Genomic DNA, 14,550 nt, shown 5'->3' with positions numbered 1-14,550 from the left:
CGGCTTGGTGCTTCCTTGTCGACATCACGTCACCTGCCTGCATCGCCCGAATGAATGTTTCGCGCTTATTCAGCGTTTATTCGCGGTCACCTCCCGTTCGTGTTCATTCTCGCAAAACAGCTTGCGGGCTGAATGTTCCTCACCCGCGTCAGCAAAGACAATGAAACGGTTAAATTCCGATGATGCACTTCAGAACCCAGTGGTGGCGGTGGTTGCGGTCATGGCGGTGGTGGCGGTTGTGGTGATGGTGGTCGTGGCGGTGGTGGCGGTATCGGTGGTGGTTGTGGTGATAGCAGTGGTGGTGGCTTTCGTGGCGGTGGTGTCCGCGGCGCACCGGGGGATGAACCCCGTCGTTTGTTGCCGGCCGCTTAACGTTTTTGGGGCCTTCGGGTCCTGCGCACGGCAACCGGTAGTCAGGAAGAAAACAACCCAACACAGCGTGGTCCCAAGCTCGCCGGACGGAGGGTCGGGAGACACGGAGCGAGGGGATGAGGGGCGCACAACCCCTACAGGTTCGACGTGAGTCGGACTCGGAGGGGTGGGGAAGGAAAACACACACGCCCAGGGCGCCTCTCATGGTTTCTTTCTTTTCATTTCAGGCGTGCTTCAGTTATATCCTCACCCTTGTCATCTCCACCTTCACTTTATAAAAATAACGACCCTTATTACTCCCTTTAGGTGGGGACCCGTCTGGTTCAGAGGGGGGGGGGGGGTGAACAGTCGGCGTTTGTTTCCCCGTCTCTTTATCCCCCCCACTGCTTTTCATAACCCGGTTTAGTTTACGTTGACGGCGTGCGTCACAACGCGGTGCTGCGACGGGCCTTGGAGCATTGCCACTAAAACATTTTTTTTTAACCCCACGTGATCCCCACACAGAGTCGCCCGTCCATGTGTGCATGCGGCTGCCCAGGCGGGGGGGGGGGGGAAATTTGGTCAAATTACTCGCGCTTCAAAACGAGGCATCCCTTCGCGTTCTCAATGCTCGTCGTCACTCGGTGACCTAAACGTGGCCCTAGTAGAGTCGGGCTAATCGGCGCCACGGGTTCACCGAGGGGACAGGCGAGGTGTCGAGGAGGCTGCTTCTGTTCCCGTGGCGAGGCCAGGGGGAGCGCTCGTGCGTGTGCCCGGGCGTGGTGCTGGCCACCCACCCCCCTCGTGTGCTGTGTCGGCCTTCATAGGTTCTGCTCGCTAACGGCACTTGCCCCGACAGTCTGTCCAGGCTATACGGGGGGATCTTTGTCTTTGTTGCGTGTGTGTGTGCGCACGTGCGTGCCTGCACGCGGGCGCTCAATGAGCTGGCATTTCCTCGCGGTGACTCAGCGGGACAGTAAATTCAGCCCTGGCCACGTGACAGCAGGGCCACGGGACTCTGACCGTCTCACCGCAGCAGCTGCCCCACGTGTCTCAACCTCCGTGACGAAAACGCTCACCTGGGGGACGCTCACCCGGGGGACGCTCACCCGGGGGACGCTCACCCGGGGGGCGCTCACCCGGGGGACGCTCACCCGGGGGACGCTCACCCGGGGGACGCTCACCCGGGAGACGCTCACCCGGGGGACGCTCACCCGGGGGACGCTCACCCGGGGGACGCTCACCCGGGGGACGCTCACCCGGGAGACGCTCACCCGGGGGACGCTCACCCGGGGGACGCTCACCCGGGGGACGCTCACCCGGGAAACGCTCACCCGGGGACGCTCACCCCGGGGGACGCTCACCCGGGGGACACTCACCCGGGAGACGCTCACCCGGGGGACGCTCACCCGGGGGACGCTCACCCGGGGGACGCTCACCCGGGGGACGCTCACCCGGGGGACGCTCACCCGGGGGACGCTCACCCGGGGGACGCTCACCCGGGGGACACTTACTGAGGGTTTTTTGTTCCTGGGGCCCCTACAGCGTGGCGCTGCACAGGGCCGCGCTATCAGCGATTGCCGATTTGACGGAAGGCCAACTCGTCGGCCAACCGGTAGACTAACAGGGTAGACTAACAGGGTAGACAATCACACCTGCTCCACAGAGGCTGTTCGTTCTATGCAGACACTCATTGTAAGAGCAACCTGAAGTGTAAAAGTTGAGGGGTTGCCTGCTGTACGTTGCTGTCAAAAAGCCGGCAACTTTCTCCCGTACCAGTCCAGGCTCGAGGCCTCCCTCTCCTCCTCTGCCGTCTCGGCGAAGCTTCGTACGGCTGTCCCTCCCTGCCCCACAGCCTCCTCCTCCTCCCTCTCCTCCCTTCCAAAATAATCCTCAAAACATTACTCCCTGTGAACGTCCTCGCCTTCTTTACAGAAGGAGGTGCGGACGCCGCGGCTGCGCCTCGCAACCGGTCTCTCCACGTTAACGACTGAAGTTTTTACCCAACATCCCACTGGCTCCAACGGCGGCCTCCTGGGAGAGATTATGTTTTGTTAGCAGCATGGTTTAACATAGCAAAACTCTGGACCAGTTCGGCACATTTAGTATCTCATCAGAGATATTCAGTGTCTCATCAGTGGCCAGGCTCACTTGAAGAAATGCTGGTGAACTGCCAGAGGTTTATAGGTAGGGAGCCTCTCGTAGATACGGGTCGGGTCTGACACAAAACTGGAGACTATACAACGCAAAGCAATTGATCTGCGAAAGTAAGAGACGACGTCACCGTTGAAGGCTTTACAGATACAAACTGCATCGTTGTGTTAAGTTAATTACCGCCTGCCTTAGGAATGTGGAATTTGCATCACCCTGGTTCAGGGCCCGCGATCGATTTTTTTTTCCGCCACTGTTGGCGCTGCAAAAAACCTTGCACTGTCAGCAACAACAAATGGAAATGTGGACACACTGGAACGAGCATTTCCCCCAACGGATTAGCGCAGCAAAAGCCTTCCCCTTTCCCTGTCAGATCCCAACGAGGCGTTTAAACGGCGAATCGCACGGTTCAAGTGCGGCGAACGTCTACGGCCGGGACTCCGCGAGTGACGCTCTCTGTACGCGGGCGAGAATCGACCGACACTGAGACTGTCGCGACTGCGGCAGTCGTGAGCCTCCTCCAGTTGACGGGAACGCGTGGAGGGCCCTGCGTTGCCGAGCGACGCACGGAACGAGGAATGCGGCGGTGGGCAAACCGAGGAACAATTCCTCCTCCGGCTCATGGAAAAAACCCGCGCGGATCTACCCTTGGTAAGAGGATTACTGTACGAGCTTTGAAACTATGAAACTAGTTGTTTTACTTTACCAGGTAAGGCCCCACTGAGCTGCTATGTAGTAGCTATTTTCTGATAAGCGACCCCGGCTATCACAAATGATACTTCAACGAAGCGGCTTATCACGTGGATTTGTCTTTTATACATCAGCCGAATACTCTCAAGACGTGATGTCGACTCTAAATGTGGAGGGAAAAAAAACTGGAGGATCCAGAGAAAAATCCACACGATCATGGGGAAAAACATGAAAATTCCAAATATCGAGATGTCAGATCGGGAATCGAACCCACAACCTCCTGTATACCAGGCGAGATAGTTAACATCTCCTAGCCACCGTGGTGCCCTCTTTGCGAGGGCGTGGTGGGGGACCTGGGGAGCTCTTCCTCTATCGCTCCACCCTCGTCACGACATCGTAGCCGGCGAGGGAAGGGCGTTTGTCGCAATGCCGATTGACGTACAACAAGCGGACGGACGATGTGGAGAGATGGGTGGGGCGACGCCGGAGGTTGACTCCCCGTGTCTCTCCTGGGAAGGTGAGGGAGCGGGCGGGGGGTGGGTTACCCATCGCATGGCCCTTGCGGAAAATGTGGCTGGATGGTGTGGAACAGGTTGACTGCAACGGCCCAACATTTAGTTCAATTCCTGGCCACATCATTATCATACGCCCATGGTCAATACAATGGGTTAGCGCTCTGTGGAAGGTGAGCGATTGTTCCATGCGTACAGTCATTATCCTTTGTTTAACCAACAGATGACACAGAACCACCCGAGGCCCGGAGAATCACACTGGAGCACACGTTGGGCAACCACGGCGACGGACCACAGTGCATGAAGCACAGGCAGATCCATCCTCGACGAACCGTGACGACCCATCGATTCCCCGCACGCCTCCTCGGACACGCGAAGGCGATCTCGCCGTTGGCCCGGCCCGAACCGGGTACGCGGGGACGTGCACGTGCCTGCATGGCTGCTCCGCATTGATATTCTCTTTATAGGAGAGACTCTCCTCGCTCTCGAGAGGCCGTGCCAGCCCTGAGGGGCTTCGGCGTTGACGTGGAGAAGCATAACGTGAGGCAGAGGAGGGACATTACGAAAACAAATCAAGCCGACTTGCTTTGGTCAGGAGATTAAATGATTTAGATGATTTGGCTGCTGCTGCTGTAAATCCAACGTGTGATGATAAAAGCCACTTCAATGAGCTATTATGTATGGCCAGGATGCCTCGGAAATAATAGCTAAGAGCCCAGTGGGATTTTCCTGGTTTGAAAAATAATTTATTGACAGTAGACTCTCGATTACCCGCCGCCAATGACGGGGAGGAGGACAGCCGCGGATCATTCAAAAAAATAACCAAATTTCCGTGGATCTCGATGCCAAAAAAACACATTCGCCCGCACAGACGACTCGGCCCACTAGTGGACAGCAGCAGAGTCATGCCATCAACAATAATCAAACTCCGCCACCCACTGTTGTAAAAATATTGCAAGTACTGTACTGTCGAGGCGATCGCGTGGAATTTCGGATTAAAGGAGCACCACATTTGGTCGGGTTAAGCGCATGACTTGTAACAAACATTTCCAAGAATAACGATGTGTAACTGATTTTAGATTATTCCACGAGTTATATAAATTTACGTTGAAAATCGCAAGGTGCGTGGCTAATCCACAAGTCGGATAAACTGCACGCGGACAATCGAGAGTCCACTGTCAAAAGAAACAATTGTTGAATCAATCCGTGCGGAGCTCTGCGCGCCCCCACCCCCCCCCCGTCCATATGGCGTTGCTGTGTTTTCTCCAGGAGTTCCTCGCTTCGCCCCTTCCCCCTTCCAACGCAAAGGCCAAAGCGCTCGTTTGTGGAACTGGCCGAACGTCATCGCAGCGCAGGCAGCAGGGTCCTCAGTGGACACCGAATCGTGCGGCTCGGTGAGGCTTTCCTGGCTGACGTCATTTGTTTTACTTAACCAAACTATTTTTTTTTATTTTACCAGGTAAGGCCCCACTGAGTGGTGTAGCTCTTCTTCAGAAGCAACGCTGGATATAAAACATGATAGTCTCAGCAAAGTGGCTCATTATTTCGTGGAAATGTGGAGCGGCCAAGTACTCTCAACGCGTGAGTGTCGATTATAAATGTGGAAGGGAAAACCGGAGGATCCGGATAAAAATCAGACGCGATCACGGGGAGAGAGACACGCAAACTTCAACATACAGTCTTGGGTCGGGGACAGAACGCACAACGTCCTGTATACCAGGCGAGGTAGTTAACATCTCGCATCATCATCAAGCTTCGTATGTAACTGCAATGTGGCAAACAAATATCCTCGTGAATGTGATTAAATTATACAATCACTGAAACGTGAATAATTCACTTAATGGGAGGAGGACCATTGACGACATTTGCTTTGGTTGTCTTATGGGCTGACTTGCCCATGACGAAGCAGATGAACACTGAATCTGTACGTCTACAAGAGTTGAACAACAATGCCACAATAACAACAATACCACCTTCATATGAACTGCACGTACAATAATATCCATTCACCTTGCCGTTCATCACACAGCCATTGTGCGTAACGTTGCGATGCATCGCCGCGAGATATAAAAAATCGGCAGCGCTTCGCCGAACAGGCCTGGGAATCAAGAAACAAGGTAATTATCGACGACACAGCACGACTCTGGAAATGCTCGAGGCTTGTGATTGAATCGCACGTTCGCACACACTCCACCAAATCCAAATATCCCCTCCCGTTCGGTTCAACAATCACTCTGAAATGCCACATTGGTGGGCAGCAGGCCAGTGTGAGCGGCGGTGGGTTGGTGGTGGTGATGGTGGGGTTGTGCTGTGATGAGTGAGCTGTGGTAGTGGTGGCAGGGTGTTTGTGGGGGGTGCGCATGATGAGGTGAGCGGTGGTGTGGTGGCAGTGAGCTGGTGGGGTTGGTGGTGGGTGGTGTGGGGTAGCGCATGAGTGAGCGGTGGTGTGGTGGCAGTGGGTTGGTTTGTGGTGTGGTGGGTGCGCATGAGTTAATATGCAGGACGACTCCCCGTGCTCTCCCTCGGGTGAAGACATTGTTTCAAGGACAGCAGCTGCGCTGGGGTCGTACGGGTTCGCCGAGGGGGGGCGGGGTGGAGAAGGAGGAGGGAGCTTGGGTCGCAGAAGGTGTCACTTAAGAAGAGCGGGGCTTTTGCCGATCGATTTGGCCAATCAATAAACGCGCATTGACGCCGCACGTTTCCGTTATTTCTCGCCGGCTCCGCTGCCCCCACCTCTGTCAGTCCGGGACGCGGTGCGCACGAGGCGTCCGGGTGGCTCGGAGGTCACAGCGCTGACAGCCTGGGTTTGAACCCAGGTGCGAGCCGCCCGGGTTTGAACCCAGGTGCGAGCCGACCGGGTTCTCGAGCGCAGCGAGTTTGCTGGCCTCGGCTAATGAAGGTGGCTAAATTCCAGCTCTGGAATTTAAATATCGGTTTGGCTGTCATGGGACGACCATTGCTCTCAGTGCAACCCCCTACTGTGTGGAACAGAGGTTACTTGAAGAAGGGGATATCAGAAGAAGCTCTGTGATATCCGCTTCAGTGGGCCGTTCTCAACACAGAGGGTTGCAACTCCTCTGAATGAATTCCACGTCTCGTGCTCCATTTTCTAGAATAAGAACAGGGTTACAGTAACGCTCCCAGTTGTGAGATGATGAGTTAGAGCTCCAACCGGGGCACAATTTAGACTCACCGTCATCATCACCACCACTACACCAATACCCGCCATTCCCCACGAAGTAACGGTGACGTCACCACAGCGCCTGTGCCAGGCCAGAGGCCACGAGAAGTGTCGAAGGCTCGCTGCTGACAGGAGGTCTCGGGACAGACCCAGCAGGTGCCGTGGCTTGGCTGACGGAGATGACTGGTAGATGCACCAGCAGCTGTGGCCCCTGCTGTGCCAGTCGCCACCACCACCGCTGCTGCTAACTCATCATCGATACATCATCACTGCCGTCACCAATCGTCGACCATCGTCACCAATCGTCACCCATCGTCACCCATCATCGCAAAGATGAGAGACCTTTCATCTCGGTGAGCTCTCAGCTGGCTTCAAGAGACATTTGATGATGAGAATGATGATGAGAATTGAACCCGAGGCGGCTGGAAAGTTGCTGGCACAGCGAAGTGCGACACCAACCTCCCGGCCCCCGGCCCTGCCCTCACTTGCTCCATCGGTCTGTCCGGCCTCTCTCCATTTCCCCGTGGTCACGTGGATTTTCCCCAGGTCCTCCGATTTCCCCCTTCCATTTAGAATCGACATCACGCGTTCAGATTGGTTGAGATATCATTTGTGAAAGCCGGGTCGCTTCCGAAAAAGAGCGACACAGAAACTCCGTGGGGCGTTACCTAATAAAATAAACAAACAGTACAGTAGAAGTACGTTCGCTTTGCTTGCTCCCAGAGCCACCGATGTCACACAGAGTGCCTGCTCAAGCCACGCATTCCGCCTGCCCCATTGTATCAGAATGCGACGCCACTCGCCCAGCCTCCGCTCCCAGCACGGTGGGGGAAAGCGGCAGACGACGACGACGGAGCCACCGGCGGTCGCCTTCCACTCAACTCAAAATGCACGTTAACGCCACCCCCCCTCATCACCCGAGACGGGAACAGGCCACCCGCCAGCAAGAGAGGTCAACACCTTGTCGGCAGGAGCATCGCGGGGGTCTGGGATTCCCTCCCCGCCCTGTGCGCCGCACTGCCGAGACCGCGCCCCCTCCCGTGGAGATTCCAGGCTTGAGACCACCACGACTGCCTCAACGAGAGTCGCTGATCGGACCCCGTAGTGCCGCTCCCGGACGGCGAGAGTCGTGTTTTTGATCGAGCCGCCGCCCTCCGTTGCCTCGGGTGTGGGGAGGGGGGCGTCTCGGAGCGAATTTGCGTGTGATGAGCGACTTGCGTCATCTCATCGACACATTGGAAGGGGCACCCCCAGTGGCAGCCGTCTCTAAGTCTGGCATGAGGTGATCCGACACCTCGCCTGAAAGCTGGCACAAGTCTGTCGGTGGGCAGCGATGCAGCCGTGTGTAATCCTAAGCCGTTTGCGGGAAATCTTTTCAAATTTGGACCACGACGCCGGCACGCGACGGCCTACTTGCCGATAATGACACCGCGGGATCTTCAACAAGTCAACAGTGAAGAGGACGGCGGCGTATTTTGACGGTCACCGCAACCGCAGTGATAACCAGGGCGGCCCACCGGAGTCGAACCGCGGAACCTCCGCAACAAACGTGCAACCGCTGGCCATGCGAGCGCGCTGCCGCCGCTGAAGACCACCGTCTCGTTTCCCGTCCCAAAAATAAAACACCGCTTTCTCGCGAACACGACGATTTCCAATTCCCTTCTACGAGCCCACCTCCCCCTGCGCGGCGCGGGAGCCGGGGGTTTTTGTACGCTCCGTACGTTCTTTGATCCACGCTCCGTACGTTCTTTGATCCACCCTCCGTACAATCTTTGATCCACGCTCCGTACGTTATTTGATCGGTTCACAATGGGCTTGGGGGGGGGGGGGGGCAGCGAGGCCCAGCAATGAGTCACCGAGCACACAATGGGTCTCTCGCTCCCTTCACGGGGACGCCGCCGCCGCCGCCGCCGCTGCACCACGCTGGCACAGAGTGCAATGTGCCGGCGACTTCGAGGCCAAAGCGTTTGTTGACGGATGCGTTGGGTTTCTGGTGTTGTCGTCGTGGGTTGTGCATCACCACTTCTTCTGACGCATTGTGACGCGTATTTACCCCGGGAAAGACTCACCGAGTCTCACGACTCTTATTCCGAAGGGTCCTGCCAAGTTTTCACGCAAGGGAGATGCTGCTGCTGCGTGGATCCCAATTCAGTAATATCTTTTTAGCAGTGGGAAGAAATCTTGGGAGAACCTGCGGGAAAATCCTTTCCAGAGCAGGGGGAGAACATCAACTGCACGCGGAGAGGCGCCCGAGTCGGCAAGCGAACCCCAGGCCCCGTGTTGCTGCGGAGTCACGACAGTTACCGCCGTGGCGCCACCGTGCCTTGCTGTGCCAACACAGCCGGCGTCGTAGCGCCGGGGCTCGGCGCCCGCGGCTCCCCCACTCTCTGGGGACGGGGACCTCGGTGGGATCGAGAGCTGCCTGCCTGCTGCGCTGCGTCTGCCCGCCCGGAAGTCGCCGACCGAGCGACCCGCGCGGTGTCTACCGCCCGCGTGCCTTCGCGGCCGGCAGGGCGGCGGGCGGCAGCGGCGACACTCGCGGCAAGAAGCGCCCCGGGTTCGATTCCCAACTCGGGTGCTGTGATACAGAACGATTCCTAAAATGTTTGTAATGATAATGCGCAGGTGTCATGCCAAAATAAGGTGACCCTGGGCGTGTGCATGCCCATATATGGAGTTGCGGCACAGGAATCTATAGAAATAATGGCAATTTTCATGCGCGACCCGCATGCTCAGAACCCACGCTCAAACACGCAACACCTCCATTAGGCTCATGCATGCGTAACCTCTCCATATTTCACCGGACTCTTTTTCCCATCACGCCCCAGCGCCTTCCTGCGTGAAGCTTGTCCTTTGTACGTCGTTCCTCCGCCTTGTCCGGGGCGTGGGTCAAGGTACGATGCCCGGCACAAGCGAGCGTGTGAATTGCCATTCGTCTCACGAAGCCCGGCACGGGATTAAGAAATAACCTTCCTCAGAATCGCCCCCAGTACGTCCCGAATTTATTTCGCCGGCACCGACGCGGTTTATACAAACAGATGCGATTATCTCCCAATCCCCCGCGTTACACAACGCCATTAGCGGCTACCCTTCGTGGAACATAACCCACGCTGCCGAGGTCACCGGCACCACCGCCGTCACATTTCTACGGCACGCCACGTGCACAGAGAACGGCACGAGGTTAACGGAGCAAATCCGCTGAACGTGAACAAAACGGTAACAATTATTAGCGGGCAATGCTCGGTTGAGTACTCGCAATGACCGCCGCCGGGCAACTGACCACGTCCAAGCGTGACTGGCTGTGGCTCGCAGCTCCGTTCCCACGGGGCTACGCAGACCCGACCCGGATCCTCCTGCGTGTGCGTGCGTGGGCAGCGGCGGTTGTAACGGTGAGCGCGCCGCGCCAAGAACCCGCCGTGCCGAGTTTGATTCCCGCTCACGGCCACCGCCAGTGACGAATGTCTGAACCGGTTCTGGGCCTCCCCTCGGTCGACTCGGTCTTAAATGAGTACCCGGTGCGGTGTGCAAGCATCGCCACTGGGGAGACAAAGGTGGTCGGGCGTGGTGCTGGCCACCCACCCCCTTGTGTGCTGTGCCGGCCTTCATAGGAGCTGCTCGCTAGCAGCACTTGGCCCCAACAGTCTGGTAACGCTATCCGGGGGATCTTTGTTTGTCTAAGCGTGTGTGTGCATGTATAGTGTCATGTAGGCTGTATGCCCAACCACCGCATGCCCACGCAGCTTCTGTTTGGCTGGACAGAGGGGGCCTAAACAGGCACGACACCCACATCAGACGGACTGATGTGGTACTTGAGGATGTGGAGCTGAGTGGACTTGCCAAAGACTGATACCAGCGGTGTTAAGATCAGCCCCTGTAGAGGAGGCTCGTGAAGGATGCTGCTTCTGGGCAGTTGGAGGCAGAGGAGCGACGCTCACAACAACGAGCAGTGCATCTGCCGGTCATCTCAGTCAGTCGACCCATGGCACCGGGCTCTGTCCCGTGACCTCCTGTCAGCAAGCCTTCGATACTTGAAGTGGCCTCAAAGTGCACCTAGCCTGGCACAGGCGCTGTGGTGACATCACTGTCACTTCGTGGCGAATGGTGGGTATGGGTATTGGTGTGTGTGTGTGTACAGTGTGCGACGTTGTGCATTATTAATCCGCATGGCCGGACACCCACGGAGCGCCGGGCGCGAGGACGCGCATCGTCGCGGACAACGACGCGTTCGGCGACGTCGGCAACCCCGGCCCACGACGCAACACCGCCAGCGTCGCTCGCCCCAACAGTGGCGTGCGTCGATCCGTCACGGCGCGTTGCGCTGGCGCAAAGGGTTGAGGCGAGGTAACGCTGCATTCACGGCAGCCAGCGCCGAGTGCTCGCAGCTCAGAATGGCGACAAGAGACTCGGGAGTCAGCGGGAGAAAATGGGATAGCGGGAGTGAGTTGGAGAGAGTGGGAGGAGCAGGAGAGAGAGTGGGAGAGTGAGTTGGAGAGTGAGTTGGAGAGAGTGGGAGAGCGCGAGAGAGAGTGGGAGTGAATTAGAGAGCGCGAGAGAGAGTGGGAGTGAGAGTGGGAGAGCGTGGGAGAGAGAGTGGGAGAGAGCGCGAGAGAGAGTGGGAGAGAGAGTGGGAGGGAGAGCGCGAGAGAGAGTGGGAGTGAATTAGAGAGCGCGAGAGAGAGTGGGAGTGAGAGTGGGAGTGAGAGTGGGAGAGAGTGGGAGAGAGAGTGCGAGAGAGACTGGGAGTGAATTAGAGAGCGCGAGAGAGAGTGGAGAGAGAGTGGGAGAGAGAGTGGGAGAGAGTGCGAGAGAGTGGGAGTGAATTAGAGAGCGCGAGAGAGAGTGGGAGTGAGAGTGGGAGTGAGAGTGGGAGAGAGTGGGAGAGAGAGTGCGAGAGACTGGGAGTGAATTAGAGAGCGCGAGAGAGAGTGGGAGTGAGAGTGGGAGAGAGTGGAGAGAGAGCGCGAGAGAGACTGGGAGTGAATTAGAGAGCGCGAGAGAGAGTGGGAGAGAGTGGGAGTGAATTAGAGAGCGCGAGAGAGTGGGAGAGAGAGCGCGAGAGAGAAGTGGGAGTGAATTAGAGAGCGCGAGAGAGTGGGAGTGAGAGTGGGAGAGAGAGTGGGAGAGTGCGAGAGAGTGGGAGTGAGAGAGAGAGAGTGGGAGAGAGCGCGAGAGAGAGCTCGCGAGAGAGAGTGGGAGTGAATTAGAGAGCGCGAGAGAGAGTGGGAGAGAGCGCGCGAGAGAGTGGGAGTGAATTAGAGAGCGCGAGAGAGAGTGGAGAGAGAGTGGGAGAGAGAGTGGAGAGAGAGTGGGAGAGAGAGAGTGGGAGTGAGCGGCGACTTGGGAGAGCCCTGTTCGGGGTGGTGGCTACGCTGCTCGTGGGCAGTAAATGGCGCGCTGTGGAGGTGAGGGTTGGTGGCTCACACAACGTCGTGCAACTCTCTTCCCGTTGCGTGGGCATCGAGGAGTGACCATACCCCGGCTCGCCAGGAGAAAAGCAGCCCTGTAGAAGCGTGCCTTTAGAGTATTTGGCTGCTCTAAATGTGCACGTGACAGCCACTTCGTTGACCCATCACTTGTGAAAGCCAGGTCACTTCTGAAAAAGAGCTACGTCGTAAAATAAAATAATTTCGTTTAAAAATAGATTTTTATACATCAGATATCGTCATCTCAATCACACCAGCAGCAGCCGCGACCTCCCGCACGCACAGTGTTGAGAAGGCTCGGGTGAGCTGGCCATTACGTACCTACAACACGCGTCACGGCCCAGATCGATAATCCCCGTTGATAACACTGGTCAACAAAAAATCTTTTTTCTGGCCTGGACTTTTGCAGCTGTTTAAGTCTAATTTCAGGGTGCTGATTCCAAATCTGATCTTAGATTTGCTCTATTACATCTCATTTTTGCTATCGGCATACCCCATTTTCATTGATTTACCCAAAAATGAACTCTGTCACTTCTGATTGTAAGTTGTTGCGAGTCAGTGACTGCTTTAGTATTAAAATATGGTGCTGTATTTTTAGGATAGTGTGTTTTAATAACATTTTATGTAGATATCCACATTTATTTAATATTTTTCTTCTGCAGTTTTTATTGAAAATGCAATATTTGATATCCCAAAAACCTGATGTGATAGACAAAAACTGATGCCAGATTTGGAATCAGCACCCCAAAATTACCTTATAACCGTTGGAATATCTTATGCCAGAAAAAGTGTGTTGACCAGTGTAATCAATGTCTACAAGCAAGTTGTAGTGGTAGGTGTAGTGGTAGTGGTGGTAGGTGTAGTAGTAGTGGTGGTAGGTGTAGTGTGGTAGTAGTAGTCGTAGGTGTAGTAGTGTAGTGGTAGGTTAGTGGTAGCTGTAGTAGTAGTGGTAGGTGTAGTAGTAGTCGTAGGTGTAGTAGTGGTGTAGGTGTAGGTGTAGTAGTGGTGTAGGTGTAGTAGTAGTGTAGGTGTAGGTGTAGTAGTGGTGGTAGGTGTAGGTGTAGTAGTGGTGTAGGTGTAGTAGTAGTGGTGGTATAGGTGTAGTAGTAGTGGTGGTAGGTGTAGTGGTAGGTGTAGTAGTAGTGGTAGTGTAGTAGTAGTGGTGGTAGTGTAGTAGTAGTGGTGGTAGGAGTAGTGGTAGTGTAGTAGTAGTGGTAGTGTAGTAGTAGTGGTGGTGTAGTAGTAGTGGTGGTAGGTGTAGTGGAGGTGTAGTAGTAGTGGTAGGTGTAGTGGTAGGTGTAGTAGTAGTGGTAGGTGTGTAGTAGTGGTGGTAGGTGTAGTAGTAGTGGTGGTAGGTGTAGTGGTAGGTGTAGTAGTAGTGGTAGGTGTAGTATAGTGGTAGCTGTAGTAGTAGTGGTAGATGTAGTAGTAGTGGTAGGTGTAGTAGTAGTGGTAGGTGTAGTAGTAGTCGTAGGTGTAGATAGTGGGTAGGTGTAGTGGTAGGTAGTAGTAGTGGTGGTAGGTGTAGTGGTAGTTAGTAGTAGTGGTAGCTGTAGTAGTAGTGGTAGGTGTAGTAGTAGTGAGCTGTAGTAGTAGTGGTAGGTGTAATAGTAGTGGTAGGTGTAGTAGTAGTGGTAGGTGTAGTAGTAGTCGTAGGTGTAGTAGTAGTGGTGGTAGGTGTAGTGGTAGTGGTAGCTGTAGTAGTAGTGGTAGCTGTAGTAGTGGTAGGTGTAGTAGTAGGTTTTCGTGACCAATAATAAGTGTTTTTTTTTGGGGGGGGGGGGGTTCGAGATCGCGCCAATATTAAAGTGTGTCGGTAAACCCACCACCACCCGACACAGCCAATGAGTAAGGTGAGTCACGTGCAACAAAACGTGGCCAATTAGAAACGTCACAGTACTCGAACTGTGGACGTTGGGGGGCTACTCCTCTCTCCCCACACAACCGCTGTGTGGTGCTGAAGCTGCACACTAATTGGCAAGTTTCGCTTGGTGTCAAACCCTGACTAATTGGTCGTGTCGGGTGGTGGCGGGTTTAACGACACACGTTATATTGGCGCGATCAAACTCAACGAAAGAAAACCCCCTTTTATTACGGATACTCCACGTTGTTAAGCCTGAGCAGCAACTGTTGTGAGCTTTAGAAATGAGATTGACAAATATAACCTCAGGCAAGGAGGCGGGAAACGCCGGATTTGTGAGCTGTCTTGTCTAACAGGACAGGTCCTGTTAGACAGATCCTG

This window comes from Lethenteron reissneri, chromosome 67, assembly GCF_015708825.2.
Source record: "Lethenteron reissneri isolate LAM-NWPU_2019-01 chromosome 67, ASM1570882v1, whole genome shotgun sequence".
Taxonomy (NCBI): domain Eukaryota; kingdom Metazoa; phylum Chordata; class Hyperoartia; order Petromyzontiformes; family Petromyzontidae; genus Lethenteron; species Lethenteron reissneri.
Note: the sequence above shows the minus strand (reverse complement) of the source record.